The 13,039-nt window shown below is 50.1% G+C and overlaps 1 long non-coding RNA gene across 1 annotated transcript; it reads right to left on the bottom strand.

Annotated features, from left to right (window-relative positions):
- Positions 1–903: 903 nt before the first annotated feature.
- Positions 904–12,458, bottom strand: LOC135277256 (uncharacterized). The gene is made up of 2 exons (XR_010344861.1): positions 12,381–12,458; positions 904–4,708 (listed from the first exon to the last, which is right to left on the bottom strand). It is a non-coding gene; the product is annotated as an uncharacterized LOC135277256 (long non-coding RNA).
- Between the last annotated feature and the right edge of the window lie 581 nt (positions 12,459–13,039).

Below are 13,039 nucleotides of genomic sequence, written 5' to 3'. Positions count from 1 at the left end.
TTAGTGTAAATGGGTAGAGGGCTTCTTTGGGGAGTGATGAAAATGTTCTAAAATTAATTGTGAGGATAGTCTCACAACTCTGTGAATGGACTAAAAAAACATTGTATTATACATTTTAAATTATTGAAGTGTACAGTATGTAAACTATATTTCTTTTTTCTCTCTTTTTTTTAATGGCATTTTAGGTTTTGGGGTACATGTGAAGAACATACATGATTGTTGCATAGGTACACACATGGCAGTGTGATTTGCTGCCTTCCTCCCCTTCACCTATATCTGGCATTTCTCCCCATGATATCTCTCCCCAACTCCCCACCCCCTGCTCTCCCTCCCCTATTTCCCCCCAACAGACCCCAGTGTGTAGTGCTCCCCTCCCTGTGTCCATGTGTTCTCATTGTGCAACACCCGCCTATGAGTGAGAACATGCAGTGTTTGATTTTCTGTTCTTGTGTCAGTTTGCTGAGAATGATGGTTTCCAGGTTCATCCATGTCCCTGCAAAGGACACGAACTCATTGTTTTTGATGGCTGCATAATATTCTATGGTGTATATGTGCCACATTTTCCCTGTCCAGTCTATCATCGATGGGCATTTAGGTTGGTTCCAGGTCTTTGCTATTGTAAACTGTGCTGCAATGAACATTCGTGTGCATGTGTCCTTATAGTAGATCGACTTATAATCCTTTGGATATATACCCAGTAATGGCATTGCTGGGTCAAATGGAATTTCTATTTCTAGGTCCTTGAGGAATCGCCACACTGTCTTCCACAATGGTTGAACTAATTTACACTCCCACCAACAATGTAAAAGTGTTTCTATTGTAAACTATATTTCAATAAACCTGATATGTGCACACACATAGCACCAGCAGAAGAAAATACCTAAAAGACAAAGAACAAAAGCATTCAGATTAAAGCATGAGAATCTGGAGGTTTGGTCATCTACATCTTGTTCCACAAGTAAGCGTACATTGTCTGCTAAACACAATTGTCAACTTGATCAAAAAATCTTCATTGGAATTGGTTTCTTTCAAGACTGTCTTTTCTAGAAGAGTCCAAAAATAATCGTCTTTGAAGTTTCTGATTAGGACATCTTTTCAGGGATTCAAAGAATATTCATGTCTCTTTAATTGAGAGACTTTAAGGATCAATATATTGGAGTTTCACTTGTATGTCCATTGTTAGCAGTATTTGAGATAAACTTTTTCATTCAGGTTCTAGAGTTTTTTCTCTTATTTCTTTAAGTCAGAACACCAGTTCTTCAGGTTTAAGGTCATGCAAGTTTTTAGGAAGATTATGAGAAAAGGTGGCCTGTGCCTATGAATCATAAGGTTGAATGTGTTGCATGAATTCCTTGCAATATTTGGCTGTATCCACTTGCAATATGTTAGAGCCTAGAATGAGAGGTGACATTTGTGGATGTTTGTGTAGGCCACCCTGTTACTAATGTATAAGGAAAGTTGTGGGGATCGCTCCAGCGTCGAGACCACTCAGTGTCTCTGCCATAATGGAGTTTGAGCCCGGACACGTTTCCCACCCCCTGGAGGCAGTTGAGATCAGTGAAAGAGAGATTTAATAGATGTTTGAGTTTGCAGAAGTCTATTTCTGGTCCACTGACCTAAAGGCTGGGTGAAGGCTGTGTGGTTTTACTAGGCATTGTTTCTTGAAGTACCTGCTCTGGGCTAGTTTTATGACTTTGTTTACCCTCTATTGATGGGTCCCGTGCTTGTTCCTGTGACTGCTATTTGCAAAGTTAATGGGTCTATCGCCTCTCTGATGACTTGCATAGATCACTAACATTTTAACTATAGGTTTCCTCACCCTGATAATGAGACCCACCTGCATGACTTGATTGTACCCATTGTGTGTTTTCCGCTGCCTAAGCTTGTAGCCGGATGGCTTTCTCTTCCCTTTATTAAGATAATGGCATCTGTTCTGATAATTGAGATGGGACTAAGAATGCTTATGTAAATGAGGTGGGGCAAAGAATGTTCCTGTAAATGAGGTAGGAAAAGATATATATACTAACTCTGTGTACAATAAAGTTGCTGGTTTTAGGCATTGCTAAATCGGGAATTGCCTGGCCAGCCCTCCAGACTCCAGCTGTTCTGTCTTTTCTTTACTTCCGTGCACTCTCTCTTCCAGGTATTGGGACTCTCTTGCAGGTCAAGAGACCCCGGAAGACGTGCCGTTCTCACTGGCCCCCGACATGCATATATACATGCATGGATGCATGGATAGATGGAAGGTCATTTACAGATTTCTGAACTACAACATGGGTCCAGCTGACATTCTATCTCAGGGCCTCCTTCACCCCAGAGCAAATTGTTTTTAAACCAGCATGTCCCATCAGTTTATGAGACACACCGAATCCTTCTGCCATGGATGAAGCAGAGGAAACTATCCAAGGGCACCCTGACTCCTCCTCTATCCAGTTTACATCTTCCTTGTGGTTATGGCCATTTTCTGCCAAACCTAAATTGCTTCAACTGTGGCTTGGATATCAACCTTTATTCAGCCCAGAGGGGCCTCCTTCACTCAGTTGCACCCCCATCTTCTAGCTCTTCACTGTCTCCCATCCCGTGACCCCCTTTCCCTCTGCTGACAACATGATGCTGTTTCTCCACTTCCATAAAGACCTCTCCTTGACCTCAACACCTCCAAATGCTGCCCTCCCATTTCTCCTTTCATTCATGACCAAACCGCTCCGATGTGTGGTCTGTACTTCCCTCTACCATTTCCTCTCTGACCACTTGTGATTCAATTAATCCTCAGCAATGTGGCTTCCAGCTCTGATGCTCTAGGAAGGGTCCTCTCTCTGAGCCTCTCAATCCCCTCCATCCACTCCCTGAAACTCCCATTGCCTTACATTGGGCAGTGTGGGGCAGTGGTTACCAACAGAGGTTCTGGAATCATTACTTATAGCCCTGGGTCCCAGTCCCTCTTCTACTTGTTCCTGGTTGTGTGACCAAGAGCAATTTTATGAACCTCATTTTTCCCATCTGTGAAATGGGTGTGATGATAAACCCTCCCTCATGGTATGACCTGGAGAACTGACTGAGATAAAGTCTGTAAAGTTCCTGGTCTCCAGCTGGCTCAGGGAATCTCCTTATCATCCCTGGGAACCTACCTCCCTTCTTGATGCTCCTGCCACTGGGATCTGGGACACGGTTCCTCCCTGGGCTCTTTGTGAGCTCCCCTTCTCAGAAATGTCTCTGAGCCCTCACTATAGGCTGGGGTGGCGGTCGGGGGTCTCAGCAGTTTAGTCTATTAGTTTACTTTGTCTTCACAGCAGCTTCAGGGGGTAAGAACTATTATTTTCTACAGATGAGAAAATTAGGAACTAACCAGAGTAGTTGAAACAACGGGTTCACTGTACTCCTAGCACTTCGGAGGCTGAGGCGGGAGGACCGCTTGAGCCCAGGAGTTTAAGACCAACCTGGGCAACATAGTGAGACTCTGTCTTTACAAAAATAAATAAAATGAAAATTAGCCCATCATGGTGGTGCACGCCTGAGTCATGACTGTGCCACTGCACTCCAGCCCGGGCAAAAGAGCAAGACCCATTAAAAAAAAAAAAAAAAACTAAAAAAACCTACTTCATGGACACAGAGCTAGCTGGTGGCAGGAGCAAGCCTGCGCCTGTCCTAGACTTTGTTTTTTTCCCTCAGGCAACCTTCCCTTCCTCCCTGGCGTCATCTACCCCAGATCTTTCACCTCTGGATAAACACTTCTTTAATCTCTGTCCCTAGCTCTGACCAATAACCAATCAGACACACTCACCGGATGCTGCCCCTTCCTGCCTATCTTTCTGTGGCACCCCTCAGCTCTCTCTGCCTTGCAGCCTGGCCAGCCCTGTGCAGTTCTGTCCTCTACACTAGCCTGCAAGCTGCTGGGATGCAGAAATCTGTCCCACCATGGTTCACTTAGTCCCAAGTATAAGACATGCAAAACCGAGTTCCCTCTCACACCAGTTCCCTTTTTTCTTTTCAAGCCAGCATTGTTTCCCACCTCCCTATCTGCCCCTACCAGTCTGAAACTTTGCCCTTGACTCATTCGTTGCCTCTATCCCCCACATTACATCAGGCAGAGACTCTGCTCAGTGCTGTCTTCAGTGGGAGCTTGGCTTCCTCGCTTCCTCCTCATCTCCACTGGCTCAGCCCTCATCCTTCATGCCCAGACAGTCTCAACAATTTCTGGGCCTGTTTCCTCCTCTCTGGTCTCTCCTGACACCTCCCTCATCAGCCTGAATGCCCATATCTGATGGGTCTTTCACAAGGGCTGCACTGATCATGTAATGCCCCCCTCCTCCAAAACCATCAATCGCTCTCTGCTTCCTTCCCCATCCAGTCAAAACTTTTCAGGCCAGTCTTGAAGCTGTACCCTCCATCTAGCCCCTCCTTCCTATTCAGTCTCATCTCACTGCTCCCCATCATTCAGCTTCCTTGAGGCCAGTGCGTCCCCTCACTGTGGGACTTGGTTTGCTGATTCCAAACTCCTGTCCCCTTCTTGTATGGATTATCTTCCCTTGATCCAAAGTCCATCCACCTCTCATCTAAGACATGCCCTGAAAGATCCAGTGAGGGGGTCATCTTGCAGTGGAGGGCTTAGGAGCAAAGACTGTAGGTCAGGTTGAATTCAGCTCTCCCATCAGTGGGCGGTGACACCGTGAGCTCCAAGTCACTTCTCTCTGAGTGTCAGTTTCTACAGCTGCAAAATGAAAATAATAACAGTAACTACATTAGAAGGCTTTGGTTTGCATCAACTGCCTTACTGCATGTATCTGGCAAATAGTACACGTTTCTGACTTTAAATATCATCTATATGCCAACCACTCCCAAGTTTCTCTTGCAAACCCCAGCCTTCTACGTCCAGCTGCCTACTTGCCATGCCAAATAGGCAGCTCCAACCCCCCAAGTCCAAAACTGAATTCCTGATTCCCACCCACCCCTACACCTGCTCTCTCTTCCTTCTCTGCCAGCCCCTTCCTTACGGTTACTAGGTCCAGAACCGTGGGCGCTATCCCTGACACCTCTTCCTCTCACCCCCAACTTCCCATCTGTTGGGTGAGCTCATGTCTCTGCTTTCCAAATATACCCAGAAGCCAGCATTTCTCCCCAGCTTTCTACAACTGCCTTCTGGGTGCTCCCCCTGTCTCCGTCCTTGCCCCTAGAGTATATTCTCAGCACAGCAGCAGGGGGACCATGAATCTCCTGTGTTCAGAACGTCCCTGTGGCTGTCTACCTCACCTAGAGGACAAGTCCAAGAAGATCCTCCTGCAGCCATGAGGTCGCACGAGCTCTGTGCCCTGCCTCTGCCCACCTGTGTCTCCTGCCTCCCTGGTTCACTCTGCTCTAGCTACATTGGCCTCCTTGCTATGCCTCAGTCCAGCCAGGCAGACATGCTCCCTCCTGAGGAGGTTTGCATGGACTGTTCTTTCAGCCTGGAATGTTCTGTCCCCATATACCTGCAGGACTCACTCCTTCACCTCTTTCAAATCTTTGTTTAAGCTGGGCACAGTGGCTCACACCCAACACTTTGGGAGGCCAAGACAGGCAGATCACTTGAAGTTCAAGACCAGCGTGGCCTACATGGTGGAACCCTGTCTCTATGAAAAATACAAAAGTTAGCCGGGCATGGTGGCAGGTGCCTGTAGTCCCAACTACTTGGGAGGCTGGGGCAGAAGAATCACTTGAGCCCAGGAGGCAGAGGCTACAGTGAGCCAAAAGTACGCCACTGCACTCCAGCGAGACTCCGTCTCAAAATACATATATAAATTTGTTTAAATTACATCTTTCAGTGAAGTCTACCCTATTTCAAATTGCACGCTACCTCCATCTCTTCCTCTGCTTTTTTTTCCTTCTTTTTTGCTGAAATGCTTATGTCGTCTGACATGCTATGCCATTCACTTACTTGTGTCGCTGTTTGCTGTCAGTCCTGTACACCTAACCCGACCCTACTGGGATGTAAGTTGCATGGGACAGAGGCCTCTGTTTCTTTTCTTCAATGGAATATACCTCGGCACATGATAGGCCCTCAATATACAGTTGTTGGATTAAGTGAGTGAATGGATAAGTCACTGGTGGTGTTCCTGAAGCAGAGTGCAGAAACCCTTCTTATTAGTCTGACTCTTACCAATGGACTTGCCTCAATGTCTCTCTGAGGCCTGGGCCTCAGACCTTCTGGGATTTCACTCAAGCCTTGTAAATTAGTGCCTTTTATTCATTGCTAGAGTCTGACTCTCTTTCCAAGGAGCATCTCTCCATGTTTCCAAGCTACTTCAAAGTCAGGTCTTTGGTCTCCTGAGGACATTGGGAAAATTCGAGGTTCACTCCTGAGGCTGCAATGACAGGAATCACAGAACTCAGAAGTCCTCTGCTTCTAGCCTGGCAGCCTGCCTGTAGTGGGGCTAGGGGGATAGTCCTGCCAAACTGGACCCTCTGAGCACCCTAGGAAGATCTGTTCAGCACCAGGGTCAGCGACAAGCACCCAGCATCCTGGGAAGAAGCCGCACACCCTTTCCAAGGAGCCTGTTGGATCTGGCCTCTTTGAAAGGCCTTGGGAATCTCAGCCACTGCAAAAGCCAGCAGGGAATGGAGTCACGTCTCAATAGCATTTGGAGATTTGACATGTGGTGCAGTGCCACCTGGGTCATGGCTCTCTCCAGAGGGGTCCTAGGGTATTGGGAAGGGATGTGGCCACTTGTGAGCAGGCCCCAGACCTGGGAAGCAGGATTCCCTAGAGAGCCCTTTGCAGAGAGGAACTGGCACCTCAGCTCCCCTCTGGGCTGTGGCTGTCCCTCCACACAGTGGGGCTTTCCCCTCAACCACACTTGGCTAGCGATAGGGTCCCCCTTCCTTTCTGCCTTGCCTGGGCTCTGCTCTCTCTGCTTATGGGTGACTGGGCTGTCTCCACTGTCTCAGGTTGGGTTCACTAAGAATGTGCTCCCTGGGGAGATAGCGAGGGAGTTGGGGAGTGAAGACAGAGAAGGGCAGAAGCTCAGCAAGGGTGTGACCTCAGATGACGTCCCTGGTGGGCAATTTCAGCACCCTGGAGAGTGATTAGAAGTAAAATCAACCAAAAGGAGTGGGGTCTGGGTAGGGCACCAGCATTGCTAACCACACCCCTGTACCTACCACCAGGTTAGTAGATGTATTACCACATCACCGAGCCCAGCTTTCCTTCCTAATCACAGCTTCTATGCACTAGAGGAACAGAATTGGCAGCCATTAGTCCCACACATTTCTTCACATCTCACTAAATCACGTGAGTGTCCTTAAGCAATATATAGCACTGTTCATGCACATTTCTTTTTTTTTTTTCCGAGTTTCGCTCTGTCTAAGCTGGACTGCAGTGGTGTGATCTTGGCTCACCACAACCTCTGCCTCCAGGGTTCAAGCAACTCTCCTACCTCAGCCTCCTGAGTAGCTGGGATTACCAGTGTGCACCACCACACCCAGCTAATTTTTGTATTTTTAGTAGAGATGGGGTTTCACCAGGTTGGCTAGGCTGATCTCAAACTCCTGAACTCAGGTGACCTGCCCACCTTGGCTTCCCAAAGTGCTGGGATTACAGGCGTGATCCACCACACCGGGCCCGTTCATGCTCATTTCTAAGCTTTATATCAACACCATCATCTTATATCTGTACTTCCACATGTTGCAGCATTACACCTGAAGTGTCATTTATGTTGATATATGCCAAATATCTATTTCTTTCTTTTCATCATTGTATGCTATTCTATACACCAACTATGCCACAATTTACACACACACACACACACACACACACACAAGAAGGGTGTCTGGAGTGAGGCTGCCTGCTGGCTTAGTTATTAAGTGTGGGACTTTGGGTAAGTTTCATTTTTTTTTTTTTTGAGACGGAGTCTCACTCATGTCGCCCAGGCTGGAGTGCAATGGCGCTGTCTCGACTCACAGCAACTTCTGTCTCCCAGGTTCAAGCAATTTTCCTGCCTCAGCCTCCCAAGTAGCTGGGATTAAAGGTGCCTATCACCATGCCTGGCTAATTTTTGTATTTTTAGTAAAGATGGGGTCTCACCATGTTGGCCAGGATGGTCTCAAACTCGACCTCAGGTTACCTGCCTGCCTTGGCCTCCCAAAGTGCTGGGATTATAAGCGTGAGCCACCTTGCCCGGGTGACACTTCTGGTCTTAAAGCCTGAAATGTATTCATTTTATCTGAGTTCCTTCCTCAAGAAATGATCTTTGTTCCTCTCAAAAAAAAAAAAAAAAAATCAAAGAACTGAAACCCAAGGTCACCCTTCCAGATACCAGACCCCTCATTTACCAGGATTGCTTCCTTGCCCCTGTTTTCTTATGTATGGTTACATTTCTTCCCTGCTATATAAACCCCTGGTTTTAGTCCATCAGGAAGATGGATTTGAGACTGAGCTCCCATCTGCTTGGTTGCAGCACTCGATTAAAGTCTTCTTCCTTGGCAACACTTGTGTCTCAGTGATTGGCTTTCTGTGCGGGGGCAGCAGACCCTAGACTGCATCCCTGGTGTTTTGGTAACACTATGAGCACGAGCTCATCTTTGAGCTGTGACAGGGGATGACAATGAGAAAATGCATCCAAAGGCTCACAGGGATGTCATGGGGACAGTGAACCTCATGAGAAGAAGGTCCATGTTGGGCCAGGTGCAGTGGCTCATGCTTGTAATCCCAACACTTTGGGAGGCAGAGGCGGGAAGATCACCTGAGGTCAGGAGTTCGAGACCAGCCTGGTCAACATGGAGAAACCTTGTCCCTACTAAAAATACAAAAATTATCTGGGCGTGCTGGTGCACACCTGTAGTCCCACCCAGCTGCTTGGGAGGCTGAAGCAGAAAAATCACCTGAACCAGGGAGGCAGAGGTTGCAGTGAGCCGAGATCACACCTTTGCACTCCAGCCTGGGGGACAGAGTGAGACTCCTTCTAAAAAAAAAAGAAGTCGATGTCTTATTGATCAGCGTCTCTGGCAATAAATGAATTAACTCCTTTCCTCGGCCTACCCCCCGGCTACCTCTGCTGTTGCCCTGGTGAGTACCTGCGCCTGACACCCTGGAAAGAAGGCTCTGGCCATGTGGATGGGATTCTTACTTCATCGATCTGATGGTGGTCGTGGCAATGTATAAGCACCTAGAAACAGTTCACACAGGTCCAGGTGAGAACCAGGGGTGGGGAGAACCAGGAAAACATCCAGACCGCAGAAGCTCTGGCACTCGGAGAGTCCTGAGACTCCGGAGCTTCTAGATTCCCCTCGCCTCCTCACTCCTCTGGGGAGATTGGGCAACAAGCATGTCCATGACCCAATCCAGGCTTTCTGGGGATTCTGGCCAGGCCTGGGAACAATGTCTTGGCTAGGACGTGCTGGTGATTGTGTAACCACGGGACCAGCTCAAACCAATTAACCATTGCTTAACTTGTTATAGATGGCACGGAGCCAAAACTGCATGTTACGTAGCTCGGCCAGGTGAAATTGGAGAAAACGTCCACCTGTGAATCTGAGCAAGACTCAGTCTCAAAAAAAAAAATCTGTGAACAAAGGTGCTGAGAGAGGGTGTGGATGGGAACTGGCAGCAGGAGGATTAGGTTGGAGCCAGCTGACCGGTGAAAACCCTCCAGAAAAACCAAGACAGAGAAAGTGCCCTTGCTGGTTCCTAGAGCTTGCCGAAACACCTGATCCCTATGCCCACCAGCCCAGGTTACCCTGGTTTGGCTTCTGGTCTTAAGAGGCGCTTGCAAAACTGGCCAACCCAGATCACCTGGCAATGCGCTGGGGCTGGATAATGTTACTGTTCTTTTCCCTGTTTACTTCCTTGTCTGCTGAAGCATATCTGTGTTAGGGTTCTCTAGAGGGACAGGACTAATAAGATAGAGGTGTATATAAAGGGGGGTTTATTAAGGAGTATTGACACACACACTTGTATCCCCTGCCAAAGACTCAAGCGGATGTGTGCAGAGCAACACCAGTAGTGAAGCAGGAGTGGCCGTAAAAAACAGACCTCTCCAACACTGAACTAAAAGAGGAAGGGGTTTTATTATTATGGTCCAGGAGCAAAGCTTTATGTTTTGTCCAAACTGCTAAGGTCCCCTAACAAAGAGAAGCTCTTACTTCGTATAGGCTTACACTCTAGATATTACATGTGAAAGGATCTTAGGTTTGCAGCCTTAGAAATTACAAGTGAAAGGGTCTTGGGTTTACAACTTTAGAAATCACATATAAAAGGGTCTTGGGTTTACAGTTTTAGGAATTACATGTGAAAGGGTTTCTGGTCTCTGGATGGAGGAGTGGGGTGGGGGTTTGATCTTGTTTAAGTAAAAACTGTCTTCCAGAGAGATTTCCCAATACCTTGCCTGCTATTTACAGGAAGGTGATTTAGGAGGCGCCAGTCAGCCAGGCTTTTCTTCTATTGAAATGCAGTGTGGAGGTCAAGGGGGAGGTGATTCTAGATGCCTGGGTCTCCTTCCTCAGTAGAGCCTGTTCTCTTACCTCCCCCTACTCAGGGAACCACTGTCACCATGGGTCCTGCCCCTTCTGGGAGGGGGAAGCTCAGTGTTGTTGTTGTGGAAAACTGGGGCCTAACCCCCCTCAAAAAGTTGTGCTTTCAGGCAAGGGCAGGCCCCAATGCTGTTCCCATCCAAGTCAGCAGCTCAAAGCTCAGCTCCTGCAACCTGACACTCCTGTGGCAGGTGTGACGGCCCCACTGCCCTGGGGCCTCACAGACCTGTGCTGGCTCAGCAGGAGGAATCTCCCACAGCCCAGAAGGTGAGGGAAAGAACCACCCTCTGGCCTGCCCAAGGACCAGATTTTAGTGAGCAGCTCACAAGCCCAGGACCTGGCCTCTGCCTTCTTCCAGTGCTGAGGCTGCCGACACCCATGGGACCACTAGCAAGACAACAGCACAGACCCCAGGGAGGGGCTTCCCAGGGCACAGACAGGACCCTAGGGAAGCCTGGGAGAAGTTATCTCTGGATACCCTGCCTCCTTCAGGTACCCACAGCACCATCCCTGAGGCCTGGCACTTGCCTCAGGAAGGCATCCAAGGGACAGCAGAGCTGACACGTCCCTCCCATGGTCACGGAACAGCACCTGGCATTCCCCTCAGAGGCCTGGGCACCAAACCCCACAACCAGCTCTGCTGGCTTCTCAGTGCAGCAACTGCTCTTGAACCTAGACAAGAAAGCTCAGTGCTATGCCTCGAGAAACCTGACCTGGCATGTTCCAAGACCTGTCTCCATCCCGGCCAAAAGGTGGGCGTGGCTTCTGTACAACTGGTCTGCCCCACCCGGCTGCTAGCTAGGATGCCCGTCCTTCCCCTGAGCAGGGACCTGTGGCTGGCCACTCCCTCCCCTGGCATTCCTGGCCCAATGCCTCCTCCTCCTATTGCAATACCACCAGCACTGGCTGCTCTTTCTGGATGTCACTTAGATGTGGGCACTCCCCAAAGCCTCCACGTTGCTGTCCCTCCCCCTGCCAGTTCCTCTACCTGGGATGTCCCTTCTCACCCTCCTGTCCCCTTGACCCGGGCTCTCCAAGGTCACAGCTTGACCTTAAGGCATTTTTATGTGCACAAGCACAGCAATGGCCTCCAAGAAGCCTCCACCTGTCCAGTTCAGCTCCTTCTTCCTCCACCATCCTCCCTCCACACTCCTGTCACCACTAATCCTATGCTGACCTTGATGCTCCCCGTGAGATTTGGGCCAACAGCATCTGATTTTGTGGACCTCTGCCCTCACCTCCCACCCGCTGAGGCCTCACCTAATCGGCAAGTGTGACTCGGTGCTTCTCATCTCACACTGCCCCTTGCCTCCTGGTGTGGCCAGGGGTGCAGCCCCCGATCTCTGCAGTCTCACCTGAGAAATCAATACAACCCCCCACCCCCGGCGCCAACAAATGAAAGTTTGCAAACTCTTCTCAGGGTCATCTTGAAATAACAGTCATCTGTACTACTCCTAGACTGATGCGGCTGAAACAGTGTTCTGCTTGTTGCCCCCGGAAAGCCCTCACACTTTTTCAAGTTACTATGGGCGAGATCAAAGCTGGGCATCTGAGTGGCTTCCCATTTTCCCCCAACACAATGTGCTCAGAGTGGCTGTGTCTGGGAAGCTGTTAGGTCCCGGGGAGGGGACTCTGGGGTCCCAGGCTAGGAGCCCTACACCAGACTTTTCTTGTGGCAACAGGAAGGATACTCCATTTTAAATTCCAAGTGCCTCTGTTCCCACAAGCGGTATATGTCGTAAATATTAAAACGATCATTGCTTTTAGTTGGGAGACTTTAACAAGTAGGAAAATTTGAGAGGTCGGATAAAGGCTCCCGGGACGGGCAGAAGCCCCGCGCCCCCAACTGCGCCCCGCGCCCCCGCCTGCACCCCGCGCACCTGCTCGTGGCGCGCCAGCAGCGCGGGCCAGACGCAGAAACTCAGCTCCAGCAGGCTGCGCCAGCTCCCAGGTGCGCCGGCTGCGGTACGCGTCATGCGTGTTGCCGAAGTCCACGGCGGGCATCGGCGGCCGCACCGCCTCGGCCGACCCACGTCCCGGCACCGGCCCCGGGCCCGCGGCGGACTCCTCGCGGGCGGCCGGTGCCATGGACAGCGGGGCGAGTGGGGGAATGCCGGGGCGCAGCGCGGACAGGAAGCGCCTCAGAGCCATTGCGGGACGCCAGTACCTGCCTGGGCCGCTTAAGTATGCGCTGTGGGCCCCGCCCCGCCCCGAGGTCCCTACCCGACCTCTCTCCTCAGAAGTCCCTCGCTCCAAGCCGTTCCTTCGCGCTCCAAGCCTTCCCTTTCCTCAGGAGACGCCAGTCAATCCTAGGACCTCCGCTTTCACCTCTGGAGATCCCGCCCCAGGTCCCAACCCCACCCCTGAGGCTCCCCTCCCGCCCTAGGCCCAGTCCGCCCCATTGGTCATATCCTAGAAGACCCGCGCTTCCTCCTCAGGGGTTCCGGCACTCCCTAGGACCCACCACCCCTTCTCCTCTTGAGGCCCCGACCCGCGCTCCCCACCGCGCCCGCTCCCTGGGTGGCCCCGTCCCGCGTCC

This window comes from Aotus nancymaae, unplaced genomic scaffold, assembly GCF_030222135.1.
Source record: "Aotus nancymaae isolate 86718 unplaced genomic scaffold, 86718_ANA_hifiasm-v0.15.2.pri h1tg000003l, whole genome shotgun sequence".
NCBI classification, from domain to species: domain Eukaryota; kingdom Metazoa; phylum Chordata; class Mammalia; order Primates; family Aotidae; genus Aotus; species Aotus nancymaae.
The sequence above is the reverse complement of the archived record's forward strand: the minus strand, read 5'-3'. Positions and strand labels throughout refer to the sequence as shown.